The following is a 19,436-nucleotide window of genomic DNA, read 5'->3' on the forward strand; positions in this document are numbered from 1 at the left end:
TATAAGCCGTCATTTCAATACAGCCTGGCAGTCCAATGACCTTACCTTAATACTTTTGACCTGGCCATCGGTTATCTGAAAGATGTTTTGTTGAGTGCTCTGAATTGAAAGCAAGCACTGTGCAACGCATTCCGAACGTAACCTCTCAAACACACTTACTTCTTGTTCCTCGATTTCAGCTTGTGGCGGAAAAAGGTGGACAGCATATTGAACACGTCTTGCACCTGTCTCACGATAATTGGAAACCGATTTCATTGTAGCTTTTTATTCCATTTTTTGGCCTCAAATAAATTAAAAACCGATGTCACTGTAGCCTTTTTGCGCGGTTTTTGGGTTCAGGACGGTTAAAAACTGATGTCACTGTTCATTTTTATGCGGTTTTTGGGCTCAGGACAGTTAAGAACCGAATTTTCCCATCCGATATGGTACGATAATGGTGTAGTGGATAGGCTTACCCAACTAACAGTGCCACAGTTGTTAAATATCACACTTTGCCAAACTTGTGCGGTCTTGCAAAAACCACAGTACGATTAGTTTAATGTGCAACTTACACCATATTCGTCGTGTTGCGAGTCATCTATCATTTGTGGCCCAATACTTTTACTTTATGAAGCTTACAGCGCCTTCTAGTGGGAAAATCTTCTTTAAATTAGTTTTGTTTCCATCACGTTTCCCCTTCTTCAAAAACATTCCAATCAAATTAGAAGTCATTATGAACAGTGGTTATTTTTTACAGCATTTTGGAACTGGAAATTTGCTTAAAATCACTCTTTATATCTAGACAACAGTCAGAAAGTTGTTATTTTACTCATAAAATAAGGGAAATCGCTCAAGACACAAATACAGGGTGAAGCAGAATTCCAATGAAGAAACTTGGGAGATTCCGAAGGAATGACTTCCAAGTAATTTCTTTATGACGGACCCTTGGTCCCGGTGCATTGTTAGGAGTACTTGCGTTTCGTTTGCTTTCGCACTGTCATTTACCTTTGTATCAGTACTGCACTGAAAGTACCTGAACAATAGTCCAAATGACATTATGCTCTGTGAGTTTTCTCTGGAGACAAAAACGTTCCATTCACTCGCTCTTCCTATAGTTGACAACAATAATGACCATAAGCCTCAAGCCTGCATTCAGTACTGCTCGTATCTACGGTCGCCAGACACGAGAACAATTGACTAATATTTCTGGGAACACGTGAAAGCCCGGGCTTACGAGACTCGTGTCAACACCGACGTGGGTTTGGCTGCTAGGATTGCTGCGGCCGGGAAAGTAGTGCACCACACTCGTGGCATTCTTGAGTGGTAAGAAGGTCGAGGGTTCGTTGCAGTATCCTTTGCTGTGGTCATGTTTATCAACATTTTAAACAGTATCTATAAGGAAACATTAGTACTATCTGATGATCGGTAAGATGAAGTACATTAAGGACAACATACTGGGATGCCCCTATTAGTTCATACTATCCTTTGTCAGAAGGTATTACTGAATTACACTAACGAAATCATGTCATGGCATTCGAACAAAACTTACACTGTCATAAATGCTTCAGCCCTGAAAGAAATTCCCTTCCTGCTTATTACTGTTCAGCTTTCTTGCGCGAAATATTCATGAAATTCAGTATGCTTAAATTGTTTCGGGGAAGGTGAGCCAGACAGCCTCTTGTTGGCCGAAGAGGAAATCTGAGAAATAATGGGTCCAGTGTGTAGAATGTAAGAAATGAGCTCACAAATCATGTACCCCAAGGAAAAATAACTTCCATACATGTGAAAATTGCGAAATTGCACTCCAAAGCTATTCCAAAGCAATTAGGTTAATACAGAACTTTTTCTTACATTATTATTTCAGTGTCTAAATTGGTCTTAATATATAGATACAGGTGTTTGTTATTTCCTCGCGCTATACGAGATTGGAATAATAGAGAATTGTGAAGGTCGTTCGATGAACCCTCTGCCAGGCACTTAAATGTGATTTGCAGAGAATCCATGTAGGTGTAGACGTAGATATTAGTGCTGCATCGATCGTTGTTTGACTATTTTATTCTGATATAAGTTTTTCGTAACAAATATTTTTTGTCGGTCTAAATAGCACTGATCACCAATCCCAACGTCTGTGATAACCAACCAGAGATCGAGGCAAGTTGTGACAAAAATTTGGTCTGACAGAACTCATTACCTGAAGAGCCAAATGCTCGATTAGTCCCAAATGGTGTTAAAATATACTACGCAGTATGCTAATGACAGAAAGGGAAACCGTAAACATTGCTTCTTTAAAAATTGAAACTCATAAATTATGACAACTTGATGTAGTCCCCCTTACGCCGCTTCAGCGTAACGTCTACGCAACCGCAATTTAGAAAAGAAGGCCTCTGGAAAGCATACGTCCAAAAATTAGAGAAGTACCTGTGTCGCAATTAAGAAGTGGAACAGCAACAAACTGTCTTGTCTCAATTGACTTCTCGAGCCAATTACGTATACAACAGCGCGCCTGGCGTTTTAATCCAGTACTGAGTCTCGTCTGTTTCGAGTGGACATTTGCGCTTACACGTCTGCGCAAAATTCCGTGTTTTGCATGAGCTGATTGCTATGCAGTTTATCATCGGAACTGTGAAAGAGAAGTTACGAGAGGGCCATCCTCTTTACGAAAAAATCGAAGTATAATACTGAATGCAGGAACAAGCAATGATAAGAGAGTTCATTAATCACCAAAGCTTTGTTCGTGATGGAAGGTATTTTCAGAGGTCCTGAGAACTAAAAGAATACGAGGTGTGCCATCCCGTATAAATACATTAAATTTTTCGAGAAAATATGTAGTTGCAAATACATCACATAATATCCTGAACGCAGTAAATAGCGCCTTTTTTGCTTTATTCTTTGTAACTTTTCTTGCTAAGTAACTAATGACATAGAAAATTATGCATTCTGGCCATTTCTCTGTTGAAATAAATTTCTTCAAAACACGTTTATTTATCCATAGATAGTCTTTCTCTCTGTGAAACAAGGAAGCCCATTTTATTCTTTTGGATAGTTTGCCTCTCTTGTAGGGGAACACTACGAGTACTAGGAAAAAACGCCAGGGACTTGCTTGACTTTTTAATGTGTCACAAAAAAGCAAAAAGCACAATAGAGATTAAGAAGAGCGGAAGTCGAACTGCACGAGTCCATTTTAAAAAACGAAGAAACCGCAGGACAGTTGCTTAATCCACAATATTTTACTGTGTGCACCATTGTTTCTGTGACAACACTGAGCTGAGGGTGACTTCAGATGTTTAAGTAATTTTATTTTTTATGCCAAATGATGAAACTTTTAGTGTTCCGAAACCGGTCGTGCACACAATAAAAGAGTGTGGATTGAGCAACTGTCCTGCTGTTTGTTCATTTTTCCAAGAAGAGATTAAGAAGACTCGAAAGTACAACATTCATTTTTGTAACAGTAGTGCGCTCGACCATGTTAGCAGACGCCATCAAAGGCCCCTGTTTCCGCGCATTCGCAGTGAGCAGCATACTCGGAAACGTAAATCTCCACAATCCCTATAGCTCTCTGACGTCGTAAATACGAGGTGTGGCTAGAAAAAAACCGGACTAGTACTGGTGAAACACTAAAACGAATTCAATAAGGCTGAAAGTCGCGTGGCCTGTCACGTGACTCTCGCTCCGCCTAATGCTCGAGTTTAATCTGCCTCCTGCACTCAGTCTGCCCGTGGCGTCTGTTTTAAGTAGTTGACGTTTTGTCTGTGCGTCGGGAAATGTTGAGTGTACAGAAAGAACAGCGTGTTAACATCAAATTTTGTTTCAAACTAGGAAAATCTGCAAGTGAAACGTTTGTAATGTTACAACAAGTGTACGGCGATGATTGTTTATCGCGAACACAAGTGTTTGAGTGGTTTAAACGATTTAAAGATGGCCGCGAAGACACCAGTGATGACACTCGCACTAGCAGACCATTGTCAGCAAAAACTGATGCAAACATTGAAAAAATCGGTAAACTTGTTCGACAAGATCGCCGTTTAACAATCAGAGCAGTGTCTGAGTTAACAGGAGCTGACAAGGAAAGTGTTAGGCAGATTCTTCATGAAAGTTTCAACATGAACAAAGTGTGTTCAAAAATGGTTCCAAAGTGTCTCACAATTGAACAGAAGGAACGCCGAAGAATGATTTGTTCTGACATCCTGGAAAACATTGAAAGTGATCCCACCTTCTTACAAAATGTTATTACTTGCGATGAATCGTGGTTTTTACTTACGATCCCGAAACTAAACGCCAATCGATGCATTGGAAAACTCCTGGTTCTCCACGACAAAAAAAAGCACGAATGTCAAAATCGAAATTCAAGACAATGATGATTGTTTTTTTTGACATCAAAGGGATTGTTCACATTCATTGGGTACCAGAGGGACAAACAGTGAATCAGCATTACTACATTAGCGTCCTGGCTACCCTACGTGAGCGAGTACGGAGAAAACGGAACGATTTGTGGAGAAAAAAGTCATGGATCCTTCACCAAGACAATGCCCTAGCTCACAATGCGTTGTCAGTGAAGACGTTTTTGGCAAAAAACAACATTCCCATCTTAGATCATCCACCCTACTCACCTGATTTGGCCCCCTGAGACTTTTTTCTTTTCCCTAAAGTCAAGTCAGCTTTTAAAGGAACTAGATTTGAGACTGTTGAAGCAGTAAAAGAAAAAGCGACGGAAGTAATGTATGGACTTACCGAAAATGATCTGCAGCATTGCTATGAACAGTGGAAAATTCGTATGGAGCGGTGTAGAGACCGAGGAGGAGAGTACATTGAAGGAGATAACATGAAATTGTAAATAATTGTAAAAAAATGTTTTTTTCCAGCATCAGTCCGGTTTTTTTCTAGCCGCACCTCGTACACTGGCGTTCTGGCGGGCTGCTGATTTACACCAGGCACGAAAGGCGCACACACTTCGCGTAGTCGATTTTGACTAGAAAGTCGCTCCTGTAAAACGGCCTTCAGAGACGGGGCACAAACTCGGGTTAGTGAAGGGTGGGGCGGGAAGCCGGCCATGCGTTCTCAAAGGAACCGTCCCCCGTCCCGATATGGTTGCTGGAACGTGCAAGTAAGCGCACCGCTGTTACTCACAGTCGTTTCCGCAAACGTCAGCTAAGAAATTTTTTTTTTTAAGGGTTTTTCTCTTTCGGTCTTACCTTGCTCAGTTTCCTATAATTTCCGAGCTCCACATGTAGACTCATGTTTTAAGATTTCATTTTCATAGTACTTTATCGTCTGAAAGCTATACACGAAATTTTGGAGCTTCACAGACACTCCAGAATTATATTTTCACTCTGCAGCGGAGTGTGCGCTGACATGAAACTAACTGGCGGATTAAATTGTGTGCCGGACCGATACTCGAACTCCGGACCTTTGCCTTTCGCGAGAAAGTGCTCTACCAACTGAGCACGACTCACGCCCCGTCCTCACAACCTAACTTCTGCCAGTACCTCGTCTCCTACCTTCCAAACTCTACAGAAGCTCTCCTGCGAACCTTACAGAACTAGCGCTCCAGAAAGAAAGGATATTGCGGAGACATGGCTTAGCCACAGCCTGGGGGATGTTTCCAGAATGAGATTTTCACTCTGCAGCGGAGTGTGCTCTGATATGAAACTTCCTGGCGGATTAAAACTTCATAGACACTGACAGAAGAAAATCGTATAAGAAGGAGTTGGACGATGTGAACTAAAGTTGGTAGGCGTGTTTCTATATCTGAAATATGATATCTATTCAAATTTTACGCCAATCGCTTATGAGTAGCGCTATTAGCACCACTACAAGTATACAAAAAATGTCTGCTTTAAATACAAGCTACAACGTTCGAGACAGTTAGTTACCTTTGAGATTGGAAACGGTGAGTTGATGTTGGTCAAGAATGCGTTTAAGGCGACAGAGACACCATTATCAACACCACTCTGAGTTTGAACGAGATCGTGTAATGGGGCTACGACAAGCTAGATGTTCCTTTTGCGATATTGCTCACAGACTTGGTAGGAATGTAGCCACAGCACAGGGCTGCTGTTAGCGGTGGTCATTGGAATGTACGGTGGGAAGGAGACCGGACTCCCGAAGGCAACATGGCTCTACAGAGAGGGAAGGCCAACGTCGAAGACCATCGTGTTCAGCATATGTCTCTAGCGCATCCTACTGCATCTGCAGTAGCAATTTTAGGAGTACTTAGCACCACAGTCAACTGTTATTAGTCGCTTACTTACTAGTCCCTTACTTCCAGCCAGATGCCCTGTAGCGTGCATTCCACTCACCCCAAACCACCACAATCTGCGATTTCAGTGGTGTCAAGCGAGAGCTCATTCGAGTGCAGGGCGGAGATTTCTTGTGTTTTCCGATGAAAGCTGGTTCTGCCTCGCTGCCAGTGATGGTAGTGTGTTGGCTAGAAGGAGACCAGATGAGGGGCTACAGCCAACCGCTATGCATGCTATACACTCTGGACGTACACCTCGAGTTATAATTGGGGGCATGACAGTAGGAGCACTCTCGTGGTCGTCCCACATAACCCTGGCTACAAATCTGTACTCAGTCTTGTGATTCGACCTGTTGTGCTGCCATTGATGAACAGTAGTCCAGGTGGTGAATTCCAACAGGATAACGCTCGCCCCCCCCCCCCCCCAATTGCTGTAGTAACTCAACCTGGTCGGCAGTCCATCGACATGTTGCCTTGGCCTGCTCCAGCACTGGAGCACGTACGGAAATCATTGGACTACAGCTCCAGCGTCATCCACAAGCAGCATTAACCGTCCCTGTATTGACCGACTAAGTGCAACAGGAATGGCAATTCATCCCACAAACTGACTTCCGGCGCCTGTACGACACAGTGCATGCACGTCTGCACGATTGTGTTCACCATTCTTGCGGTTACACCGGTTATTAAAGTACCAGCATTTCACATTTGCTGTGACTCGCATTCGGGAGGACGACGGTCCAATCCCGTCTCCGGCCATCCTGATTTAGGTTTTCCGTGATTTCCCTAAATAGTTTCACGCAAATGCCGGGATGGTTCCTTTGAAAGGGCACGGCCGATTTCCTTCCCAATCCTTCCCTAACCCGAGCTTGCGCTCCGTTTCTAATGACCTCGTTGTCGACGGGACGTTAAACACTAACTACCACCACCACCACATTTGCTGTGGTTTATCTCGTGCTTACATTAACCTACGACCTTGCAATGTTAATCACTTAAATATATTAGAAATGTATTCCCGGAATTTCATTGCTCCACATTAATTATTTTTTGATGCTGCGATTTTTTCCGCCAGTGTAGAAGGTTGTCTAAACCGCAACGGGAAGTTATTAGTATCGCTCATTGTGTTATTCCGACTCGCGCCACTTTTTCGTTGTTATGTTGCCAACATCCCCGGAAAGTATCTATACAGTGTTAGCCATACAGGATATTTAGCCTGTCTTTAGTTTTCAAAGAGTTTACGTGTCTTTGTTAGTAGCGGCGATTCCTAAAAATATGGTTCAAATGGCTCTGAGCACTATGGGACTTAAAATCTGAGGTCGCCAGTCCCCTAAACTTAGAACTACTTAAACCTAAGTAACCTAAGGACATCACACACATCCATGCCCGAGGCAGGATTCGAACCTGCGACCGTAGCGGTCGTGCGGTTCCAGACTGTAGCGCCTAAAACCGCTCGGCCACTCCGGCCGGCTGAGACCATTAAAATATTTTATCTATATATTTGTTTCTCTAAGAGACATGTCTCCTTAGACAACTACTTCCGGTTCCTGACCTAGAACTGGATCTGGTGAAGACATTCCGTTATGAACTTGCGAAGCGTACAAGTGGCTCTGATACGGACAAGACGAACGTGAGAACTCAGTCCGTTGTGGCATTTCTGAGAACCAGTCTCTCGTGAACTTTTGAGTGTCAGTCGAGCGATGACGTCGGGGAGGTAACAGGGAGATAACAGAGCGCTCTACACACGCAGCCCCCGCCACTCCCTTGCAGGCAGCGGGAAGGGGCCGGACACGCATGGCAACATACGCCTTTCGGCAGGCTGCAACCTGAAAGGCAGGCGGCAACCTGTTGCTCGAGTTCTCGGAATCGCCACGTACAGTACTCACTGCCCACGACAAACCAAGTCTGCGTTCCACTAGAGCTTTGCCGTTTGTGCTGCGGTTTTAACAGTCGCATGCGCATTCGCGGAAAAGTTTGGTCACACTGACAACTGACTTTTCATGTTTACACAGGCTTCCTAGATTCCGTCGGCGAATGATCTTGCTACACAAAAAACAGCGCCCTACGAATCTCACACTTTACGTTTATTGTAATAATGTGCGCAAATGACTGGTTTTCTTCTCAAAGGATGTGCTGTTTTACAATGAAAAGGTGTATTGCTTATTTACTTCGTAAATAAATTTGGTTTGGTGGAAAGACATATTAAAAATTAGCCTTACCATGTGAAGAAAGAGGTGTAACCCGGTTTAGAGGTATTAAGTACCATAAGGCACAAATATTTACAGTTTGCTTCAGAACTCCACCAACAAAACTTTACATTTTATTCAGGGATATTATCTGAGTATTTTGGCACAGGGACATGTAGTCTTCGATAGCTCTGTGCCGGACCGAGACTCGAACTCGGGACCTTTGCCTTTTGCGGGCAAGCGCTCTACCAACTGAGCTACCCAAGCACGACTCACGTCCCGTCCTCAAAGCTTTACTTCCGCCAATAGGAGACGAGGTACTGGCGGAAGTAAAGCTGTGAGGACGGGGCGTTGTCAAAATACGCGGCTAGCTCAAAAATACGACTGGTTTGTTTAAAACTGTAGTAGTTCATGCCCGAGAAGTAAATATTGTTGCAGAGACAGGCACTATTTTTCTCAATGATACGAAAATTCTATGTTAAACACTGACCTTTTATGCTGTTAATTATGAGTTTAATAATACTTATGGCAATGAGAACAAGAGTTTTACCAGTGAGCGACTTGCTCATAAACAAGCCTGAGCCTCATGTTATTATTATCTTTCGATTCATCGTGTATACTTCATGAAAACTGTTCTGTAAAAAGTATTTTCATTTACTGATGTAAAAAGATTTTAACTACTGTTTGCTGTTACGTTGCGGGTGAGGCTCGAAAATCATGTGATTAATTACGTTTCACATACTCGTTGCCAGTGCGCCATTACGACGAAAGAGTGGCAGCTGGCCAATGATAAAGCTCGAATTCTAGCAATAATTAATTATTTCCACTTAATTACAGTTACATTGAAAGGGTACAGTACCGCCCGATATTGAAAATAGGTACAACATTCTTCGTTATTCTTGTCAGAACAACATATTTTTTCTAATAATAACTCAATTTCAATTAATACAGTGAAGCCGGATACCAGTGTGGGAAAGAATAATTTATTTATTTAATTGATCACATGTGCACTCCCACAAAATAAATCCCTACATCCAGTTTGGTGAGATCTGTGAAATGAGTGAATGTATGGTCGTCTGCTAACCACAAATAGTGAATGTGAATATATGATCATCTTTGAGACAGTACTTGGGTCACCTTTGGTGAGATCAAAGAGATGAAATTTACCTGAGCTTTGAGCGCCTGAAATGTGGCTGACCAATACGGTAGCAAGGTGCTCCCCCACTTCAGCAGAGGTGTGAGAGAACCTGAAGAACAGCCATGTTTCAGCACTCTGCCGCTGGATCTTGTGTTGGTAAGACCTGTCTTAGGCGTGCTCCGTAAGGACAAAAGAGTGGAGACATGGTATGCATGTGAAATACTTAAGAGTAGTTTAGAATAGTAATTTCTCTATTTCAGGAACTTTTGTGGGGTCAATTAAATGTCAGGCAGGTAATATTAATGGGATAGTAGTAATCTTCGGAAGTGACCAACGGTCACAATGAAACCACGTGTAGCAATAAGTTGAAATACTTCCGAGTGTTAAGTTAAGCTGAATTACTAGCGTGTGTGCTATAAGTTGGAAATATTTAAGAAATGGCGTGTGCAGGACTTAAAATTAGAGACGAGTACTTCCACGTGGTGAGTACTGTGTGAGTCTCAATCTGTGTATGAGACAAAGGATAAAGAGAAGTACTCGTCCATGGTATCAGTTGAGGACTCGCGTGTGTGATGAATACGTTCTTAATATTACTTTGCGTGTTATGTTTCCGTGTGACGCTTGATTCAAACTATAATACTCTGAGAGAGAAGCAAGGTGAGTCAGCCGTCTATCCAGCAACGCCACTTGGCTTGCATTGCACAGGAAAACGTGCATATAACGTCCAGAGTTCGTAGTAGGAAAGAAAAGTTACGAAGTGGGGCAGTGTCGTGTGGAACTGGGATGAATACTAATTGAAGTGGGAAAGCTGAAAGTGATGTGATTATAATGTTGTGACCATTCCTTGTGTTGTATTCCTTGTTGCAGTGTGGTGTATGTCATGTAATTTAAGTATGTGTGGTTTGCATGGGAGAGTAGCAAGGTAGTTTCAGAGGTAGTGGTTATGCATGTTCCTTTTGTACCGCTCGGTCTTGAGGAAAGTTCCGTGATGATGGTTGTGAGGGTCGAAGTGTGAGATATAGCAAAAGATCCACCATCCTATCCAGAAAGTGCACTGTAGCATTAAATAATTACGAGACCATAAGATAGAGAGAAGCACCAATGTAAAGCCATGCCCACCGGGCGGAATTTCTCTTGTGTTATTGTTGTAGGTTATAGAATTTGTGTGTTTAGGTTATAGAATTTATCGGAATAAATAAGATAGTGAAAAGAAAAAGATTGGTGGCCTTTTCCTTCGAATTGTATGCTGTAATGATATCCAGAACTTATAATGTGTGCGCCATTCATATTCAGTACGATGGCAACGTGTTGATAAAAGCCGTTAAATAATAAAAAAAAAAAACAAGAAAATGTGGTATTGCCAGTGCGTAGTGAACAGTCAGAGTAGTGTAAATTACTAATAGTCAGATGTGCGTTTCCGTTGCGTAATATTCATACAGGAGAATAATTTGTAATTTAATTGTGAGTACTAGAGTTCATGTTACTCGACAAATAAGAATGAATCCACTCGCTTGGCAGACCACTCATCTTGCAGGCCTGACTGCTTGATGCCACAGTATGAGCAAGGCACGTGGGTGCCTCTCAACATGAAGGTAGAGATATGACACGACGTTAAAAGGACAAATACTTTTTATACATACACTGTATAAAATTTAAGTATAATTAACAAACTCGTGCGTACAGAAGTAACCTCGTACAAAGCGTCTTATAGAGCCAAGATCTGTCACCTGGCTGAACATTTTCTTCATCTAAGTCTTTATTCCACAATTTTGTTATACTCATAATCTTGGTTCTTCTTCATATTTGATGCACAAAAATATATTTATTATTCATAATACATGTTCAAGACGCGTAGCACATCTACACACGTAGACAAGTATACCTTTATTCGTTACTGACACATTTCACTTGTGGTTCTTGTAACATACTAGTGCGGATTTTAGAAGGCTTTCCATGAGACGGTACAAAGGTACCTGTAGAATATTTGTTGACGATGACACAACCTCACTTCTCTTCGCACCTCTTCATCACTGTCACCACGTTCTTTACGGTTTTGAAACAGATGAAAATCGGTTGAGTCCAAGTCGGTTCTGCATGGAGGATGGTTGATGACAGTGAACCCAAGGCGTCTGGCCGTTGTACATGTCGCGACGCTCGTGTGTGATCTGGTATTGTCGTGCTAAAGGAGTGGGTGCTCCGTGTGTGGACGAACTCTGTCTGCAGTTAGAAACTCGGTTACAGCACGCTGTTTCTCGCTCAACGACACAGTTACATTACAATGTGCCTAATATGGACCAAATGGAGCACATTTGGGACGCTATTAAGTGCCAGTTCAGGACCTACAAAACATTGCTCTGTAATTTATGGGACTTCTATGACCTTTGCATAGTCATCGGATGTCATGCATCTCCGGAAACCTACCTAGGACTTCTCGATTCCATACGTTACAGAATCTCTGGTGTATTGAGCTCTAAAGATGGCTGCTGATTAGGTGGTAGTAATGTTGTGACCCATCAGTGCACTAAGACATGAGAACCTACCGAGGACTTCTCGATTCCATCCGCTACAGAATTTCTGCTGTATTGAGCTCTAAAGATGGCTGCTGATGAGGTGGTAGTAATCAGTGCACTAAGATCATAAGAAGCTGCTGAATGTAGTAGTAGAAGGCACAATAGAGGGAAAGAATCGGAGGGGGCAAACACAGATGGGTACAACCATGTTCCAGGAGTAGCGTATTTGACAGAAAGCAAGGCGTTCTCAGATCCGGAATCGAGATCCGCCACCACTTTAATTTTGAATAAAAATCACCAGCAGTTGCACCCGAAGTCTTCCGGCATAAGAAGCCTACTCATTTACGCAATGGCCTTGTCAAAGGAGGCAGAGGAGCGCACAGAGGTTCAGGACACTCTCTTCTCGAAGGGTGGAAAACTGCCCCTAAAAGCAGAAGAATCAACAATGATTGTCGTGATGATCTCTCATTGGCAAAATATTCCAGACTAGTCTCCCATTCGGATCTCAGGGTGCGGTAGCAGTCTCGCTTCCCGCGCCCGGGTTCGATTCCCGGTGGGGTCAGGGATTTTCTCTGCCTCGTGATGACTGGGTGTTGTGTGATGTCCTTAGGTTAGTTAGGTTTAAGTAGTTCTACGTTCTAGGGGACATGACCATAGATGTTAAGTCTCATAGTGCTCAGAACCATTTGAACCATTTTTTTCGGATCTCAGGAAGGGGGTTGCCAAGGGGGAGGCGACCACGAGAAAAAGAATGAATAACCAACTAAAGGATAACTTCTAAGACTAGGGGCGTGTAATGTCAGATATTTTGAAAGTGGTGGCCAACTAGGAAACCTGAAAGGGAAAAAGCAAAGCCTTAATCGAGATATAGCGGAGGTCAGAAAAGTGAAATGGAAAGAAGACAATGATTTATCGTTAGATTAGAATAGCGTAATAACAACAGCAGAGGAAAATGGTATAATACGAGTTGGGATCGTTCTGACTGGAAAGGTAGGGTAGAGAGTGAGTTACTGTGAACACTTCAGTGATAGGGCTGTTCTCTTCAGAATCGACAGAAAACCGATAACAATAGTTCAGGTATACATGCAGACCGCACATACAGAGGATGAACAGACAGAAAGTGTTTGAGGATGCTGAACGGGTGATTCAGAACGTAAAGGGAGATGAAAATCTTATACTCCTGAGGAACTGGAATGCGGTTGTAGGGGAGGGAGTTGAAGAAAGTTTTACGGGAAGTTATGAGTTTGGTAGCAGGAACGAGAGAGGAGAAAGACTAACCATGTTGAAAGAATCAGTCTGCAATCAAGTGGGATACGGAAGAACTAAAGAATGAGGAAATACGCTTGAAGCTCTCTGAGGCTATAGATAATGCGATAAGGAAGATCTCAGTAGGCATTTCAGTTGAAGATGTACATCTCTATAAAGGGCAATCATAGAAGTTGGAAAGGAAAACATAGTTACAAATAAGGTAACTACGAAGAGAGCATGGGTAACAGATGAAATACTTCAGTTGATAGATGAAAGAAGGAAGTAATGAAACATTCAGAGAAATTCAAGAATACAGAAGTGCAAAGGACAGAGGAATGAAACAAACAGGAAGTGCAGGGAAGATAAGGCAAAATGGCTGCATGAGAAATGTGAAGAAATCGAAAAAGAAATGATTGTTAGAAAGACTGACTCAACATATAGAAGAGTCAAACGAGTTTTGTCTGAAATTAAAAGCAAGAGTGGTAGTAATTCACTGTTAAATGAAGGGAAGAAAAAGAGTATGTGGAAAGAGTACATTGAAGGCCTCTATAAGGGGGAAAGTGTATCTGGTGACGTGACAGAGGAAGAAACAGGAGTCGATATACAGGGTGCTCATTTTTACTGAAGACACTGAAATATCTCTAAAAGCATACACCGGATCAAAAAAAGTCATAATTCCAATTTGTTTGTCTCGGACAGGAACATCTAGTGATTTTCCTATTATACTGGACTCGTTGCCAAAACCCATGACAGGGGGACAGGGGGAAACATTGAAATCGTGAATGGGAACCCCCGTTCTTTATTGCAGAATAAGATTCTACGGCCAAATCTACATACGCTTTGTCTGAAGCATTTTCTTCGTGGCGTCACAGATGGCACTGTAATCTGAGGAACAGAAATGGGTCCACAATCGCAATTTACGAAGTGCTACTCAATAGCCCTTGCGTACCCAGTGGCACGGGGCATCCCAACTCGATACTGCAAGGGCAGGACAGGAGGACAGGCCAGTATTTCATAACTTCTAATTGGAAACCCCATTCTCAACGTTGTATTCCTCCTAAATATCGAAGAAGTAACTACTCACACGCGCCACATTGGCAGTGTAGCGAACGTATGTTAACAAGCAGTACACGGCGACCGGTGCTCACGTATCGTGCCGACCTAGAGAAAATAGTTACAGTACTTGCGTAGTGTTTATTGTCTTTACATCTACCTGTCATTTGGAGAATAGACGCACAAGTTGACGGTGAATGTTGAAAACAGAAGAAAAAATTGAAATGATCCTCATTTACGGAGAATGTAGGGGAAATGTTTGAAGCTGCTGTTTCACTGTATGCCGAGCATTTTCCAGAGAAAGCTCGCATTCTTTCGTTCTTTTGCAAGGCTTTACAGGAACGCCTTTCTGTCTGACGGCAGCCTACAGACCGGCGAAAGGAAACGAACAAACTTGTCAAAGGAGAAGCTAATGAAACAGCTGTATTAACGGAAGTGCATCACCACCCACGCATGAACCCGACAATTACACCGCGATTCTGGTATGTCCGTAGGTAGTATTGTCACAATACTCCACCGTCATAAGTGTCATCCATACCAAATACTGCATCATGAATTCATGGTGCCGGTTTCCATAAACGGGCAGTGTGTTTTGAATGGGCACGTCAACAGATGTTTTGTTATGTTAACCGGGGACCTAGAAACGACGGAGAGGCTCCGTCCCCGCCGCAGACGCAGTGGTCCGCAACCCCACGACGACTGCCGCAGTACACTTCACCCCTCCGCCGCCCCACACCGAACCTAGGGTTATTGTGCGGTTCGGCCCCTGGTGGACCCCCCAGGGAACGTCTCACACCAGACGAGTGTAACCAACACCGACTCAAAGGAAGGCTTCGGCGCTTGTTGGTGACGTCACGTCAGCTAGGCACGGCGAACGCCAGGTCTGTTGCAGGCAGAAACGCCTGGGCGTGCTTATCACTATCAGTCTCTTATTTATGTACAAAATGTTTGGTATTGTTTTGGATTGTGGAGTTTTATTTTTATGAAAGATTTTCTTACCATCGTAAAGCTACAAATGAAGATCATAGTTCTGTATTACTGAATCCTGTCGAAACAAACGTAGATCAATATGACAAGATGCTTGCCCCATTGCAAGCTTCGGAAATTTTACATTTAAGTAACTATATTTACTTGATCAATTCTGTTATCGAAACTTACCCCAACCCTCTCACAATGAACTCGTTTCTTTTATTTATTTATTTATTTTGGTTTGACAACGTCACTGGAAATGTGAACTAATTTACATGTGTAAATGTCCAACTGTTGCCAGTCATTAGATTACAGTCGTTTTCAAAGAAAGGAATTCTAAACAGGAAACAAAATAACTTCATACATCGAAAATACTGCTGAGCTTAAACTTTTTTAAGCATGCAGGTTAGAAAAGATAAATAATCCCCTCTTGCAACTGAAAGGAGAGACTTCATAAGATAAAAAAAAATTTATTTGATAAAACAAGTATCTCTCTTTTGTTTCTTCTTCTGTCCCCCTCCCCCTCCCCCAACGTGTACAATCGCAAGATATTTCATTAACATTCAGTGCTCCTCACCCCACAGTCAACCAAGATACCTAAAGAAGAGCACCAATATGTCCACAGTTTTCTTGTAAAGGCAACCCAGTACAAACGTAACTTCCTCAGATATACAAATAAGGTAAAGAAGCACGAATTCTGTTGGTGCTGGACCATGAAGTTGTTTTTGTATGTCAATCCCTAAAACAAGTGGAAATTTAAGTTCAGGAGTACACTATTTGTTAAGAAATGTAATGAATTGCACAATTAATTGATTGCAGCAATCTCTCAGAACATTGTGTGTTGGTCAACTACCGCCAATAGTTTCACATTTTCTTGTGTCAGAGAGGGAGACACCACCATTATGAGTATGTCTGCAGCAGACCTGGCGTTCGCCGTGCCTAGCAGACGTGGCGTCACGAACAAGCGCCGAGGCCTTCCTTTGAGTCGGTGTTGGTGTAACCCCTATGTTTGCGTGGTAGAGTAATGGTGGTGTACGCGTACGTGGAGAACTTGTTTGCGCAGCAATCGCCGACATAGTGTAGCTGAGGCGGAATAAGGGGAACCAGCCTGCATTTGCCGAGGCACGTGGATAACCGCCTATAAACCATCCACAGACTGGCCGGCTCACCGGACCTCGATACAAATCCGCCGGGTGGATTCGTGCCGGGGACCAGGCGCTCCTTCCCGCTCGGAAAGCCGTGCGTCAGACCGCACGGCCAACCGGGCGGGCTACGTCAACAAACTACGTCAACAAACTACGTCAACAAACACCCTCACGTTCTTCGCCGGGTTACTATTTTCCGATGAGTCTATATTCACAAAACATGTTAGCCTTCACCGGCATAACAGGCGTTACTGGTGGGTACACAATCCCCAAAAGTTACGGCAAGCTGACCATCTACATCCTTATCGGTTAACTTATGGTGCGGCATCATGGGGAACAAACTCACTAATCCGTATTTTATCGACGGCACGTTGAATGGACGCAAAAATCGATCGTTTTTGGAACAGTAACCACCGGTACTACTGCAGAATTTTCGACAACGTACGTGGTTTATCAGCTTGACGGTTGCCCAGCGCATTACGCAATTGAAGCACAGGAGCTACTTAGACCGTGTTTCCACTGGTCGGTGGATCAGCAGAGGTTGTCCCATTTACTGGCCCACTATGAAGCCAATTTGACGCCGCCGGGGATATTTAAGACCAGTAAGTGTCAACAGGCCTTGAAGACATTATCGACCGCGTCAGAAGCGCCAATGTGACATCCCCGCAGATATGCTTCTGTCCTGTGTACCGTAATTTGAAAAGTGGATAGCTAGTTGACCGTACTATGTTTGAACAGTTACTTCAATTGCGAAAGCAGATTAGCGTTCGCTTCGAGCCACTGCCAATGTGGCGCGTCAGGTAGTTCCTTGTTCGATATGTTGGAAGAATACAATGCTGATAATGGGGTTTAAAATTAGAAATTATGAAATACTGGCCTTCCTACCATCGCAGCATGGAGATGGGTTCCAACGTACCCTTGGATTTTCGAGGGACATTGAGTAGCACTTTGTAAATTACGATTGTGTAGCCATTTCTATATCTTATCTACACCTACATATCTACATATACACTCCGCTAGCCACAAAGCGGTGTGTGGCGGAGGACACAATTCGCGCCAAAATCATATTCCCCCTCCCCCACCCCTCTGTTCCTCTCGAGGATCGCACGAGGGAAAAACGGGTGTCTGAACGCCTCAGTAAGAGCTCTAATTTCCCTAATCTTTGAATGGTGATCATTGGGCAATTTGAAAGTTGGTGGTAATAATTTATGCTCTACATCCTCGGCGAAGGTTGGATTTCAGAATTTAGTGAGCAGCCTCTTCCGTTTTTCGCGTCGTCTATCTGCAAGTGTATCCCACTTCAAACTTTCTATGAGATTTGAAACGCTCTCTCAATGGCTAAATGCACCAGTCACGAATCTTGCCGCATTGCTTTGGATCTTTTCAATCTCTTGAATGAGACCCAACAGGTAAGGGTCCCATACAGACGAACAATACTCTTAAGACTGGACGAACTAAAGTATTGTAAGCAATTTCCTTTGTTGAAGGACTGCATCGCTTCAGGATTCTACCAATAAACCGCGATCTAGAGTTCGACTTGCCCGTTACTTTTGTAATCTGATCATTCCATTTGAGATCATTTCGAATAGTCACACCCAGATACTTGACGGACGTTACCGCTTCCAAAGACTGGGCATTTATTTTGTACTCGTACATGATGGGGATTTTCGCCTTGATATACGCAGTAACTTACATTAACTAATATTGAGAGATAACAGCCAGTCATTACACCATGCATTTATTTTCTGCAAATCCTCATTGATTTGTTCACAACTTTCTTGTGATACTATTTTCCTGTAGACTACAGCATCATCGGCAAACAGTATAATGCCGCTGTCAATAGCATCAACAAGATGGCTTATGTAAATAGTAAAAAGCAGCGGACCTATTACGTTGCCCTGGGGCACAAGTTACGTTTGTTTCTGTAGAATTCACCTCATTCAGGACGACATACTGCTCTCTGTCCAGCCTCATATGTCATCGGATAGACCGTAAGCGCGCGCTTTTTGGAGCAAGCGACAGTGCGGAACTGAGTCAAACGCCTTTCGAAAGTCGAGAAATATGGCATCAACCTGGGAGCCGGTATCTCGAGCCTGTTGTATATCATGCACAAACAGGGCCAGCTGTGTCTCTCATGACCGCCGTTTCCTAAAACCGTCTCAGATTACACCGCCATCTGTAGCGAAGCGAACAAAATTTATCAGACAAAACATGCGTAGATTTTGCGGTAGGATCGTAATCTGCAATAAAGAAACGGGGCTTGCCTTTGAAGATTTCAACGTATTCCCCCGTCATCCACGCACTGAATGGGTTCTGGGTCGAGTGTGGTGTCATTAGACGTCCCCCTCTGGGACGAACAAATTGGAATTATAACTGTTTGCGAGATATTTCAATGCCTTCAGATTGGAGAAGATATAGAACAAGGCTTTAAAAGAGATTAGGAAGATTTTAGATCGAGTAAGGCAGACGGGGTAGATAACAATACACCAGAATTTCTAATGTCTTTGGGGGCAGTGGCAACAAAATAACTACTTACGCTGGAGTACGAAAGCATGAGTCTGGCGATATATCATCTGACTTTCGGGGAAAGCATCATCCATATATTCGTGAAGATTGCCGACAAGTGCGAGAATTATCGCACAGCATAACAGCTCACACATCAGAGTTCCTTAAAAGGGTAGTATACAGAAAATGGAAAAGATGTGTTAGATGACAATCAGTTTGGCTTTAGGGAAGGTAAAGCACCAGAGAGGCAGTTCTGACGTTGTCGTTAATAATGGAAGAAATGCTGAAGAAGAAGAAAGCGGCGTTCATAGGATTTGACGACCTGTGTCAGGCGTTACTCAATGTCAGATGGTGCAAGATATTCGAAATTCTAAAAAAAAAAAAAAAAAAAAAAAAAAAAAAAACCAGAGTAAGCTATAGGGAAACGCGGGTAATATGTAACATGTGCCAAGATTAAACAGTTGAGATTATAAG

The 19,436-nt window shown here is 43.0% G+C and overlaps 1 non-coding gene across 1 annotated transcript; it reads right to left on the reverse strand.

The window, feature by feature from the left end:
• Positions 1 to 8,587: 8,587 nt before the first annotated feature.
• Trnal-caa lies at positions 8,588 to 8,662 on the reverse strand. Its single transcript has one exon. It is a non-coding gene; the product is annotated as a tRNA-Leu (tRNA).
• Between the last annotated feature and the right edge of the window lie 10,774 nt (positions 8,663 to 19,436).

Source organism: Schistocerca americana, chromosome 1 (genome assembly GCF_021461395.2).
Source record: "Schistocerca americana isolate TAMUIC-IGC-003095 chromosome 1, iqSchAmer2.1, whole genome shotgun sequence".
NCBI classification, from domain to species: Eukaryota; Metazoa; Arthropoda; class Insecta; order Orthoptera; family Acrididae; genus Schistocerca; species Schistocerca americana.